Consider the following 11,401-nt stretch of genomic DNA (forward strand, 5'->3'; position numbering starts at 1 on the left):
AATATTTACTGAGTAGCCCCAGGGAAGACCACAGCGAACACAACCAGCCTGTGGAAGGTGGTAGCTACTGAAAGGTTGATTCAGAAAAAGAAGGGAGCCAAGTACAGATAGTAGACATCCCAGGGAAACCGGGATGCCTGTGTAGTATGTGGTCACGGTTGGGACAAGCAGGAGTGCTGACAGTTGAGCTGAGCCGGAAGCAAGGCCAGGGAATGGGATTCCTAGTGTATGTCTTATACACCATGTCTTTCACTACAGCCAGCAACAGCAGAGCAAGGGGAAACCAGAGTCCTGTTTGGGCCAAACAATTGGAGATGCTGGAGCGGAGTCTAGCGGACAGCTGCAGTTCCAGCTGCAGCCTGGCAGAGAGGTCAGGCATGAGATGTTAATTACCGAAAGCTTGCATACCCAGATGAGATGCGAAGACACTGCTGAAAGCTGGCACTGCTCAGTGGGTACCAGCAGGCAGGGAGGGCCTCAAAGACAGGTTCTCCAGCAATCACCACCCTCACAGCTCAGGGGAGAAGAAAGCAACGTGAGCCATGATGGAGAGGTGGCCACGAAGTACCGATCAATGACAACGCTGAAGGACAGAAATAGATTAGTCAAGGGCTCAGAAGATGGATCTTCCTAACAAGCTCTCCGAGGTGCTTACACACAACCCTGTTCACAAAAGTCCATTTCACTCATGTTTGCCACTCTGTTTCTTCCCCCTTTTTCTCCCCTCTGTTCTGCCCTTGCCTTTTAAAAACTGTGGTAAAATATACGTAACAAAACCCATGCCATTTTGATGGCTGTTAAGTACGAGAGTTCGGTTCCACTGTGCATGCTGGTCTGCAGCTATCATCACCACCATCTACCCACAGAACTTCTTACAAAACCAAAACTTAGTGCCTCTCACTCACCACCCCCAGTGCCTAGCAACTACAGCTCTGCTTTGTGTCTTTATAAATTTGACAAGTCTAGGTCCCTCACACGAGTGGAATCATAGGGTTTGCCATTTTTATGGCTGGCTTATTTCACTTAGCATATCTTCAAGATTCATTATGTTGCAGTGTGTGTTAGAACTTGCTTCCTTTTAAAGCTAATATTTCATTATGTGTAGACATGACATTTTGCTTATGCATTCATCTGTCAGTGGGAACGTGGTTACTTCCGCCTCTAGGCTGTTGTGAATAATGCTTCTCTCAAAACTGGTATACAAAAGTATTTCAGTTCCTACTTTCAACTCATATATATACCTAAAAGTAGAATTAATTGCAGGATTATAAAATCTATTTTTTTTTGAACCACCATCCTTATTTCCATAGCAACAGGACCATTTAATATATCCTCATCCAGGGTACATAAGATGTCTGATTTCTCCACATCTTGGCCAGGGTGGTTTTGTTGTTGCTATTGTTTACAGTGGCCATGGTGTTAAATGTAAAGTGGTATCTTATTATGGTAATTAATCAATCAATTGAGACAGGGTCTCATGTAACCCAGCTATGTATCATTCCTCTGCCTCCACTGTGGGTACTAAATTTCCAGGCATTCACCACAGCGCCTTGTTTTCTATGGTGCTGGCAATCAAACCGAGGACTTGGTGTCTGCTAGGCTAGCACTCTACCAACGGAGCCCCAGCCCCAGCCTTATTATGGTTTTGAGTTGCATTTCCTAGTAATTAGTGTGCTGAACATCAATGTGCTAATTGGCCATTTAGCATCTTTGGAAAAATATCTATTCAAATTCTTTGCCCATTTTGAATTGGCTTATTTGCTGTTAAGCTGTGGGGTTTCTCTACGTGTTCTGGATACTCGTCTTCTGTCAGGTATGTGTTTTACAAAATGATCTCCCATTGTTGGTCTTTGCTTTGGGGTGGGGGTGGGTGGGGGGTGCTCGCACCTGCAGGCACCCAGGGGCCAGAAGAGGGCACCAGCTCCCTCAGAGCTGAGTCCCAGGCATTTCAGGTGGGACACCTGACTTGTTATGTTGGTCCTGGGATCCAAGCTCCCATCATCACGATGATTTTGCAGCAAGGGCTGTTAACCACTTAACCATCTCTGAAGGCCCCGCTCTTTAATGCTACCGACCACGTCCTTTATTACCCCAAAGTTATTAACGTTGGTGAAGTTTTGATGAATGGCTCTTCTGTTGCTTGTGCCCTTGATATCTAAAAAATCAGTGCCAAACCCAATGTTCTTCCTCTAAGCCTTTTTTTACATGTAGACCTCGACCCATTTTAAGTTAGGTTTTGTGCATGCTGTAAGGAATCCACTCCACGAATACCCACTTATCCTAATGTCATTTGTTGAAAAGACTGACCCTTTGACACTGAATTGTCTTGATTGAAAATCATTTGACCACATATGCAGCAATTTATTTATTTTAGAGCCCTCTAATCTATTTCACTGTCCCACATATCTGTCCTTATGTCAGTACTATGCTATTTTTATTATCATAGCTTTGTATTAAGTTTTGAAATCAGAAAGTATTATTCCTCCAACTTCATTCTTTTACCAGACTTATAGCACTTGTCTAGCATACACCAGGCTCTGAATTTGATCCTCAGTCCCACAAATACATACATACTATTTGGGTAAGTCTTTCCATTCTTTAAGAAAACATCACTTCCATTCTGATAGGGATTGTCATGTATCTGTGGATTGCTCTGAGTAATGCTGGCAGGGATCCCACTCTTAAGGAAACTATAATGACTCCCCCAGGATACCATATGCCCACATTCTATCCACAAAGTCACCTCACCTCACTGGGAATCCTACAGGTTGTGACGCTTAGTTCAGGACCAAGCACAGTTCTAGAGGTCAAGTTCAACCCTCCAAACCTTGAACACTAACTTACCTTCTACTTATTTCCTGTGGAAATCATCTCCCACAACTGCCAACAAAATTCAACTCTACAGACCAACTTCTCCTTCCTGCCCTACCTCAAGCCCAAAATGTTCAACCACTTCAGAAGCCTTAATCCCTATTACTGCAAGTCAACCTCTTCTGCATGCACACAGGTATTTACTATTCACTTACTCAGTAAACATGCTGAGTACCTTCTGAGCATCAGACATGTGAAGGCCGAGGATATGCCAGTCAATACCAATAACAGCTAACATATGCTAAGAACTGATTATATGTCAGACTACATTGAAAGTACTTCACAAGGCATTATCCCATTCAATTCTCCTTTCAATCCTATAAAATTAAAGAGCTTGCCCAAGGTCACATAACTGAATCCAAATAATTAAAACTCAATCTCAACCATGATGTTAAGCTGCCTTCTAATGGAGCACAGTCTCAAGGAGCTCACAGTCCAGATGAGGAGACAGCCACATAAGTAGAAGTCAACGTCTCTGTAACATGGTAAGGGCAATGCTGGGGATACACCAGAGATGCGAGGCCTCCCAGAGAAGGACTGCCTAATCCAGACACCTACACATCTGTACTTCATTGGGTATCTCTAAAACTAACTTTGAAACCTCAGTCTCATCTTTTCCATGACAGTGCCCCGCAATAGCCTCTTGGTCCCCAACATCAGTAATTCCCTCCAGGAGCTGCTAAAATGTCATGGGATCTGCTCACCACAGGCCACCCTAGTTGATCACCCCATATACGTGCTCTCTGAAGGATGATGCTGGGAAGACGAAGCCTTGGTGTACCCTGGCGGCTGTTCTGGAAAGCAGCATGGAACTCTACAGAGGCAAGCTCACTCACTCCGGTCCAGATGTAGCTCCACACAAGACCTGTGCCGTTAGACTCAAAGGGTAGATAGCTGCATGGTGAGCCACCAGAGGTCAGGAAAGACGGTGTTTCGGGGACCCTCTGTCCCCAACCATCACGCATCTCCTTCCCCACAGTACCAGAATGTGACTCTCCTGCTGTGGGGCTCTCAGCTGAGGCCAACCAGCTCAGAAAATGAGTGCGGTGGAGGGGCACTGAGAGGGTACAGGGTGCTGCTTCCTGAAGTGGCTCTCTTTCACTCTTGTAGACTGAGGAAGTTTGGTGACACATCGGGAACTATCCAGACACACAAAGAGCACCCACATAGGCAGGCGCCTCAGGCTTTCCTGAGACATGTAACATTTCTCCTCTCTGTGGCTTCTTCCTGAAAACTCTGCCGGAGTCAGGCATGCCAGAACTCCTTCAGGATGGGGCACCGGGGGATGAAAACTCGTGGCTAGAAATGGTCAGAGTTTCTGGATATATGAAGTCCCTGAGATGGCAAGGGACTTGCTAATCACCAAGAAATAAGGGACAGAGCCGTTTTGTATCCTGGCCTTTCATCTCCCTGGAGAAATTACGGACAGTGACACACAGCAGTTAAAGTAGATTGTGAAATCAAAGAGCCATACAGGCTTCAGACATCGTCTTCCTTAAATGACCAATAATGTTCTCTTTCACATAATCCAAATATGCCCGGCTCCCTCTGCAGAGGCTCCCGTATGCCTGCGGCCGCCCTTGTACCCTCTGCTTACTAAACCTCCTACCAGTGAAGCAAGGGTACAGGTATTGAATCCCTGTGGCCACCTGCCGTGAGATGTTGTTTCCTGCCAGATCTTTCTGGTAGGGGTGGATTCATCTCTTGGATACCAACGTGTTTGGTAAACTCAGGAGCCAAGGGTCAGAAGATCTGGGTTAGTTCCTGACTTCTTGGATTTCTTTGATCTTGCTATGGTTTGAATGACCCCTCCAAAATGTGAGTTGAGTGTGTATGTGTGTGTGTGTGTGTGTGTGTGTGTGTGTGTGTGTGTGTGTGTGTGTGTGTGGTGGGTACTGGAGTCCCAGCCTTATGCATGCTATGGAAGCCTTATCCCACTGAGCTACATTCCCAGACTCCCCTGTTGGAACTTAACTGCCTTCTTAATGCCGTTAAAAGCTGAGACCAGCAAGCAGTTATTAGGTCCATGAGAGTTTTGCCCTCATGAACAGATTAGTGTGGTTACCATGGGTGTGGGCTGGTTATGGATTCTTGGGAATGGATTCCTAAGAAAAATGGATCTGCTAGATTTTCTGCTCCACCGTAAGTGGTCACATGCCCTTCCAGCTCAAGATGACCCAGCACAAGGCCCTTAAGCAAATGCTCTCTTCATATTCTTAGGCTCCCTGGCTTCCAGAACCACGAACCGAATAAATTTCTTTATAAAGTCTCCAGTCTGGGACACTGTTTCAGCATCCGAAAATGGGCTAAGATGGTGTGAGTCTTTTCTGGTGCATGCCTTAGCCTCTCCGAGCCCCGGTTCTGCCCCTGTGAGGTGAGTTTCTGACAGCAGCTGTGCACTGCTCATTGCTGGGGGTGGGTGGGCGGGTGGGCGGGGCACACCGAGGACATACTGTCCCTTAGCGCCAAAGTCCCAAAACTTTGAAGGCTCTCCTCTGCTCACCTCTCACAACTGGGGAACTTGGGAACAAAGGGAAGGCGGCACTGGGCTGCTCTGAAGCAGAGAAAGTGGGGAGGGACAGGAACAGGGACGCATGGGGGAAATAAATCAAGTGGCTGCGTAATTAATTTAGAATAACTTAAATGCTGTGCATTGAAGGGAGACAAAAGTGGTGACATTTAATGAATTGTCGGTCGATATCTCACTCATTCCAGCTGTCTTGTAAAATGTCAGCTCTCTCACAAGTCCTTTTCCTTGCAGCTGAAAGGTGTGTGTGTGTGTGTGTGTGTGTGTGTGTGTGTGTGTGTGTGTACAACAATCACTAGGCTGGCTTCTGCACGGTGGGTTAGCTTGTTCGCTTAGACACAATTTCAGAAGCAGGGGGTCCTGCCAGCTGCAGGGGAGAAAGACAAGGCCCAGAGAGCTCTGTGAGCAGCTGTTCATTGTCTCCCCGCCCCCAACCGACTCATTCTCCGAGCCTTCGCTCACTTTCCTGCCATCAACTATGAAAATGCACAAGGTGTTTGTATATGCTCATCAAGAAAGACAAGGTGGGGCTGGAGAGTTAGCTTTGTGACTAAGAGAGCTGGCAACCATGAGGACCTGAGTTCTGAACCAATGTAATAAGCCAAGGGCCGTCTCACCTCAGCCTGAAATCTCAGTGTTGCTAGGAAGTGGAGACAGGATGATTGGTAGGGCTTAACTGAAAAACTCAAGTTCCAGGTTTAGGGAGAGATTCTGTCTCAGAGTAATAGAGATCAGTGGTAGAGGAAGACTCCCAACACCCTTCTCTGGCCTCTGTGTGAATAAGCACAGTGCATTTGGTGCCAGCAGATACATACATATCTCTGTCTGTCTGTCTGTCTGTCTGTCTGTCTGTCTGTCTCTCTCTCTCTCTCTCTCTCCTTCAAACTTTTAACTTCTCCTTTAAACAGAGCTTTGTATTTTCCAGAGAAAACCTTAGCTGAACTCCAGCGGGAGAGAGCCAGGCCATGGTTGCTCCAGAGAATTCTGGGCTCAGAATTCCCACTGGAAGCTGACCGGCCCTTGGTTTGGTCTTGATTCTGCTTCAGAGACTAAGCCGGTAACATACCAGCTGGATTTTCACTTTAGGGGAAAATGTGAAGACATGTGGTACCAAACTGTTCCCATCTCAGACGTACAATCGCTACCCCTGGAAGGGCACTCCTCACTTTGGGCCCCAGTGGAGAGCCAGTCTCTCTGACCTCACAGGCTGCTTGAGGTAAGCAGGGAGGAACAGCTGAGGTCAAACAGAACCTGGCTGCCGTTTGGCCAACCTGCGTGCTGAAGTGGCCTGGGCAGATGTAGAAGTTCCAGCAACCATGGCTCGTGTACCATGAGCTGGAGAAGCAAAGGGCTGTGATATTCCAGGCCCCTTAACAGCTCAGCCTCGGCTAAGCACAGCTGCAGGGAGTACTCGATGCCAGGTAGAGAACCAGCCACACCCTTCCATGATCGGCTCATATCCAGGTGTGCAGGGAGCCCATGCCAGCCCTGCAAATAAAGCCAATCACACTTCAGCTCTACTTCCCAAGGACGCGCATTAGGGAGTTCGGCTAAACCACTGCCTCTCTCCAGCCTGAGGAACCAGTGGGCTGTCACTAAAGAAAGCAGCCCCAACCTGTTCCCCTTGAGTTCTCTCCGATCTCCGTCATGGGACCCGTCTTCCCTGTCCCCCCAGTTCACACACACACACACACACACACACACACACACACACACACACACACACACACACACACACACTTACAAGTCAGAACCAACGGTCCAGTTCTCAGCCTCTCTCCGGTCCTCAGACCTCTCACATCACCGACCACGCGGTGGAGAACTGACCCACATCCTGGCTGAGTTCCCAAGTCCCCTTAAGCAAGGCCCTAAGATGTGCAGCCTGATCCCAGCGTACCTGACAGGCCTCCCTTCTGTGGACCCCGGCAGCAGCATCCACTTGGTGTAACTCTTGACTCCCCTCCCTCAATCTCCATGTGCCGTATTTATTTAGTTTTTCTTTTTCCCCTTTCATCCTTTCTCACTATCCCAATCTCTCCAGGTCTCATGAAATCCCTTCCGAATTACTCCGGCAATCCCTCCTACTTGGAATTCTAACTGCTCACCTCCTTTATGCCAGTCAGGAGTTGCGAACTCCAGTGCCTACAGGGGATGAACAGGTGGTATAGATGTGTAACCTATAACATGAAGTGACAGGCTATGGGAACTAGACAGTGAAGGCTCTAATTAAAGACAGCCAAATTATTTTTTAATTAATTTATTTGTGTTTTATGTACATTGGTGTTTTGCCTGCATCTATGTCTGTGTGAGGGTTTTGGATCTCCTAGAACAGGAGTTATAGACAGTTGCGAGCTGCCATGTGGGTGCTGGGAATTGAACCCAGGTCCCCTGGAAGGGCAGCCAGGGCTCTTAACCACTGAGCCATCTCTCCAGCCTCCAAATCATTTTTTTAAGCATCACTGCACAAACTACTCATTGTGTGTCCCGTGGACAATAACTGTGTACCCAAACCTCCCTGCACTTATCTGGTAGCTTGGCCATCATAAGACTTTGGCATACACCTCTCCATTAACAAGGAAACTTTGCTGACTACCCTTTTGCCCACAGGAAGAGAATGGAATAATTAATGTTTGCAGAGAGCCTTAAAAATTAGCAAGGACTTTGCCGTCTGTGAAACTGACATACATTCATCTTCCATTCAAAGAGTGTCACAGGTCTCCGTACTTGTTTCTCAAGCCTGTGACCCCTCTGTAATTGAGCTTGTCCTCCTCTACCCAAGAAACCCAAGCCCACTCAGAGTTTGGGGCCTAACTCTACACCAGTCTCTCTGGGGAACCCAGAGGGGACTGTCCCTCCCTCCACAGCTGAAGCTGGCACTGAACCCACACACCTATTCCATCTCTTTCTCACCACACCTATCCTCTACCAGGAATCCAATCAGAGCCTTCTCATCATCTGGCTCCTTCCTGCCGCTGTCCTGCATACTTGGGTCATGGAAGATTCTGCTAGAGAGAAGACGCTATGGATGGAAGCGGACCGATGGCCAAGTCCCAGGCTTCACAGAGACTGAGGGCTAGCTCAGGCACCAGTGCTTAGAGTTCCTGTGCGCCAGAAAGCTTGGTGGACATGGGACTCACAGCCCACAGAGATTCCAATGCCGCAGTTCCGTGCTCGAGCCTAGCAATCTGTATCCCAACTCCTGACAGCTGGTTCTGATGCAGGGTGAAGGTCCATGCCTTCAGGTACATTTGGTCTCAGAATCAGAAACTGGACTTGAGTGTGCGTGGTCATTCCTGAGAAGGCCTTTACCCAGCCCTGGTTCCCATGGTGATACGCTCTGAATTCCTCCCAGTGGGTAGTCACAGGGGAAGGGGGTACTCAGGTCTACCCCAGGCTTAGGGTGTGGTTACTTCCCCCCACCCTGGCATCTGCCTGGCAGCCCTTGTTCACAGCACAGACAGAAGAAGGTCTTCATGGCAGAGATGGCCCCTCTAGAAGCTCTGTCCAGGGCCCTGAAGGTCGCCTCCTGCTCTCATCAGGGCTACACCTCAGCCCCCACGACAGCAGGGTGAACCATTTACCTTCCCACAACCACACCCCTACTTCTGTCTTCCAGACTGGAAAGCAAAAGGGCAGACAGTTGGTCATGACGGAGAACATCTGTTTACAACCCACGCTGGGGACAGACAGGCACGTGAGGAAGTCGTGGAGTGCTGCCCTGGCTTGGCAGCTCTCTTGGCTACCCTTCAGCTGCCCATCTTCTTCCATCAATCCTCACCTTCCCACGGGCTACAAGCATTACCCAGGCTCCGAGGAACAAACCCCGGGGGATTTCATGAAGCAGATGCCGGACAATGAGGGACCGATGGGTTGAGAAGCTAAAAGCGAAAGTGGGGGCCTGGGCGGACACTGCTTTTAGCCACTGAGTCCAAGAATGCGAGGTTAGCTGAGCCTCCACCTCTAGGCCCATGAGAAAATATTCCAAGTCGCCCAAAGCAGCAACCTCTGTGGAGCTCCCAGCTTCCTGCAGGAAGTTTACACCGAGTACCCACCCAAGGGGCTACCAGTCTCCTCGGGTCTCCTCTCAAGGCCGTAGCCCCATTAATATTCTCAAGGCTGGGCCCAGAGACTCTGACTCTACTTCACCCTCTCCTCAGCCCAGTTACTCATCAGATCCTAACCATCCCATCCAAAGAATGTTCTAGACCTGTCCCCATCATCTTCTGGACACCACAACATGCCTTAGTTCAGGCCTCTTCCTTTTGGCCCTGGGCAGTGTGGGGGTGGGTAGGGGGTAGGGGTGAGGTAAGGGTAGGGGGTTGGGGGGTCTATTAAGGGGTCTGCAGATCCGTGCTATTCTACTGCCTACTCCCTTGGCTCCCAGCCTAGCACTCTCCATGCCTAGGAGTCATCAATGTTTGAAAGAACTGTCAGAAACGGTCCATTTATCTGTGATTAGTAACGAATGCAATGGGTTATTAGACCAGTGGTTCTCAACCTTCCTAACGCTGCAACCCTTTAATACAGTTCCTCGTGTTGTGGTGACCCCAACCATACAATTATTTTCATTGCTACCTCGTAATTGTGATTTTGCTACTGTTATGCATCTTAACATAAACATCTGTGTTTCCCAGTGGTCTTAGGCAAGCCCTGTGAAAGGGCCGTTCAACCCCCCCCACAAGGGGTCCAGATCCACAGGTTGAGAACCTCTGCGCTAAGTGTTTGAAATCAAGCTGTCAGATCTACAGGGGAAAATTCATGGCAGGGTTTTCCTGGCAGTAGAATCCTGGGACTCATTGTCTATCTATGTTCACACAGTCCTGGTTGGTGATTTCTCTGGAAGAAACATCTAGTTTTCTTAGGCCTTCCCGGCACACTCTCGCTATGGCATTTACGCACAGAGTCCTGTGTGCTAACTTCCTCTCTTCTCTCAGGCTGCATTCACCAAATACCTATGCATTTCCACTTCTCCAGGAGTTCACCAAAACTCTTCCCTCATTCTAGAATGTTCTGCCATCCCTCCTTTGCCCATCAAAGCTCTTCTCATCTTCTGCACTTGCTGTGGTTTGAACATGGCCTGTTCTCTCTGATATTCGTGTCTAGTGAGGTTTGGTGTCCACTGTGGTAGTGTGGTTGAGTGGGTCCTTGAGAGACGCAGTCATAAGGAGGGACTGCCTTTCTCACAGGAGTGAGTTCATTCCCATGACAGCAGGCTCATGCGGCAAGGGTGGGTTTTTATAAAGTGGAGTCACCCGTTTTGTCTCTTCTTTGAATACCCACTTGCCCTGCTTTTCCACCACGTTATGATACAATAGAAGCTCCCCCCCCCCACGGTCACAGCTGCCAGATCTTAAGACATTCAGTCCCCAGAACCATGAGCTGAATAAATATACTTTCATAATAAATTATTAAGTTTTGAATATTTGGTATAGCACCAGGAAAATGAACTAAGAGAATGCTCTTGCTCAAACACCCTCCTATGTCTGCCCAGAGTTCTGCATCTTCCAGATCAAAAGGAATAGCTCCTTTTTGTCTCTCTCTAGGTCCGATGCTTGTGCCTTTCTTCCAGAGTATAATCTAGTTAGGGTCTCTCCCATCAGAGAGCTGCTTAAGAGCTGAGGTCTCCAGACCACCGTGCATAAGGGCACGACATGGAATGGGCATTTAACTAATGTGGGTTCTCTAAAGAGAACTAGGAAGAAATGAGTAGATAATGTCTCCTACAGGCCCAAACCAGCAGCACCACAGCAAACATAACCTGTCCCACCCTGTGCACAGAGCACAGGGTCACTTTCAATTCTCTGAGTATGCTCTTATGGTCTCCAGAAGCCACTTAGAGCCAGGAGGGCTACCATCTACCAATGATACTAATCATATCAGCTGCCATCTGTTGAGTGATTATGATGTGCCAGGCACCATGGCCAGCCCTTCCCATGCATTACAATGATCACTTCTGCTATCACCTGTGAGATATCTCCTGCAGTAGCGTCCTCTCACATATAT

At 48.3% G+C, this 11,401-nt stretch overlaps 1 long non-coding RNA gene across 2 annotated transcripts; it reads left to right on the plus strand.

Moving 5' to 3' along the window:
• The first annotated feature begins 6,655 nt into the window (after nucleotides 1-6,655).
• LOC121830273 (uncharacterized) lies at nucleotides 6,656-9,645 on the plus strand. Of its 2 annotated transcripts, XR_013051942.1 has the most exons (3): nucleotides 6,656-6,862; nucleotides 8,328-8,640; nucleotides 9,015-9,645. It is a non-coding gene; the product is annotated as an uncharacterized LOC121830273 (long non-coding RNA). The 2 variants fall into 2 exon arrangements; XR_013051941.1 differs by lacking the exon at nucleotides 9,015-9,645 and having other exon boundaries at nucleotides 8,328-8,668.
• Nucleotides 9,646-11,401: the final 1,756 nt, after the last annotated feature.

The sequence above is a fragment of the Peromyscus maniculatus genome, chromosome 6, assembly GCF_049852395.1.
Source record: "Peromyscus maniculatus bairdii isolate BWxNUB_F1_BW_parent chromosome 6, HU_Pman_BW_mat_3.1, whole genome shotgun sequence".
In the NCBI taxonomy this organism is placed as follows: domain Eukaryota; kingdom Metazoa; phylum Chordata; class Mammalia; order Rodentia; family Cricetidae; genus Peromyscus; species Peromyscus maniculatus.